Genomic DNA, 2439 nt, shown 5'->3' on the forward strand with positions numbered 1-2439 from the left:
ATGATATAGTTTAGTGGGTAAATTGAACCAAAAGATAGTTTAGGGGTTATCCGGACTTTAACAATACTTGAGGGGAGTAATAAGAACTTTTCTTTGAAACATGGTATATAGACATGGACGCTGGGTATGAAAACTAGCATAGGAGCATATGTAAAGGCCCACGGTGATTAATTGGCATTTTAGTTTGGTCCAAATCAAAGTGTTCTAAGTCCAATCAAATTGATCGAAAAAGTATTAACATCAAAATATAATCATGAAAAATACATAACGAATTATACTCATTTGATATCGGTGCTTTTTATAAGCTTGTTCACCCTTAGAATCGTTTAACTTAAACCAAGTTGCTTAATATTTAGGACTAAAGTAGTATGTATTTAAAAAGGAAAAGTATATATATAGACAGACTTAGGATGACAAAAAGTAGCACGCGTTACAAAGTGAAAACCAGGCGCCACAAAACTGTAATCACACGCAGAAAGAGCCCTGGACGTCGCACACACACATTCCCGTTAGGCACGAGCCTGCACAGCTACCGGAACGGTGCATATGCCATCGCACGCGGGACCTCTCTCATCATACCGATATAGGCACGTAACATTTGCTTCTTAGATCTTCTTCTTCCTCGGAAAAGTTTCACACGTCGGCCTGCGAGGACTCCATGGGCTGGATGATGCCCGAAGCCGCGCTCCGTCCGCCCTCGCGCGCACGTTTCTCCGCGAACCGCACGCTCCCGGTGTTGTACCCCTTGTCGCGCTCCTCCGCCGTCCACTCCGGTTGTAGTAGTCCTCCGCCGTCACCCCGGGCGCGGCCCCGCCAGCATGCCGCCCACTGCGGGAAATAGATGAGCGCGGTGGGTTAGCGTGCACGCGATGATCATGACCCCCATGTACATGATCCCCGTCTCCGTCTTGTACTTGGTGCCGTGGAAGAAGATGTACTGCGTCAGCACGGCGCCCCACGCCGCGCCGCCCGTCATGCCGTTGACGAGCCCCAGCGCCTCCCCGAGACGAAGGCACGACGCCGAAGGTGAGGCCTCGGCGGCCTGCACGAACAGGGAGAAGACGATCATGACGGACACGGACGCGGCGAAGGAGCCGCTCACGAGGCCGAGCACGATGCACAGCACGCCCTCGATGGTCTGGATGGCCCACAGCCCCCACAGCCTGCCGCGCATGCCGAACCGTCTGGAGAGCCCGTCGGACAGGCTCCCGCCGACGGGGCGGGAGACGAGGTTCACCAACCGAAGCTGGCGCGATGAGCCCGGCCGTCTGGAGGTTGACGCCGAAGAGGTCGAAGAAGTACTGCGCGATGATGTTGTTCACGTCAGCTCCACGCCGAAGCAGTAGCCGTACAGGAGCGCCAGGATCCAGGCCCGGTAGTTGCCGACGCCGTGGCGGAGCACGCTGCCGACGCTGGCCTTGTGCATTTCCCCGCTCTTGTGCAGCTTCCGGTAGTTGCCGTCGGGCATGTCCTGCCCGAACGCCAGCACCGCGATGGCCGAGCACGACTGCATAAAAGCCGGGATGAGAACGCCAGGCGCCCACGCCGTGAACGGCGTGCTCCCAGCCTTGAGGATGGCCTGGTACACCAGCGGCATGAGCAGCTGCACGACGCCGCCGCCGAGGTTGCCCCACCCGCCGGCGTAACCGTTGGCCAGCCCGACCTTGTTGGACGAGAACATGGAGCTCATCCAGAACTGCGTGGACACGAACGACGAGCGCGATGCCCGTGAAGAAGCGCACGAGCAGGAACGCCGCCGCCGAGTTCATGATGGACGAGCAGTAGACGGCGGGCGTGGTGAGGAGGATGATGGCCGCCGACGCGAGGCGGGCCCCACCAGGTCGCACGCCGTGCCATGGCGAGGCGCGCGAACACCGCGCCGGACACGGACGCGATCCCGGCGTTGCCGATGTCCGTGGCCGTGAGGTCCAGCGTGTCGCGGATGAGCGGCAGCAGCGGCGGGGCCGCGAAGGTGGACACGAAGCAGCAGAAGAAGGAGAACCACGCCATGTGGAAGGCGCTCATGTGCGGCCTCGCGAAGGAGAAGAGCCAGAACTCGGTGGCCTTGTTGTCGGAGTCCACCGGCATTCGGAACCGCGGCTTGGAGGACGCCGTCTCGGCGCCCTCCACCCCATCGCCCGCCGGCTTGAACTCGCCCTCCGCCGCCATGCCAGCTCAGTGTCTCACTCTTTTACCAATACCTCCCAACAACTACAGGTGGTGGTACTGTGAATAATCTGTACTTGGCTGTAGGGCTGCAACCCTGGGCCGTGTTTATATAGCGCGACGGAGCCGGGAGCGCGCGCAGGTGGCCAGATCGGGCACCGTGTTTGGGGACGGCGAGGGGCAACGGAAAATGAATAAAGATTTGACGCGCCAGGCAGGGTGATCCTATGGGGCCATCGGAAGGCCGGCGTGCTCCGTTGCACCGCCGCTGGT

At 59.1% G+C, this 2439-nt stretch overlaps 1 pseudogene; it reads right to left on the bottom strand.

Annotated features, from left to right (window-relative positions):
* Nucleotides 1-556: 556 nt before the first annotated feature.
* LOC112900892 lies at nucleotides 557-2169 on the bottom strand (annotated as a pseudogene).
* Between the last annotated feature and the right edge of the window lie 270 nt (nucleotides 2170-2439).

Source organism: Panicum hallii, chromosome 7 (genome assembly GCF_002211085.1).
Source record: "Panicum hallii strain FIL2 chromosome 7, PHallii_v3.1, whole genome shotgun sequence".
Lineage (NCBI taxonomy): Eukaryota > Viridiplantae > Streptophyta > Magnoliopsida > Poales > Poaceae > Panicum > Panicum hallii.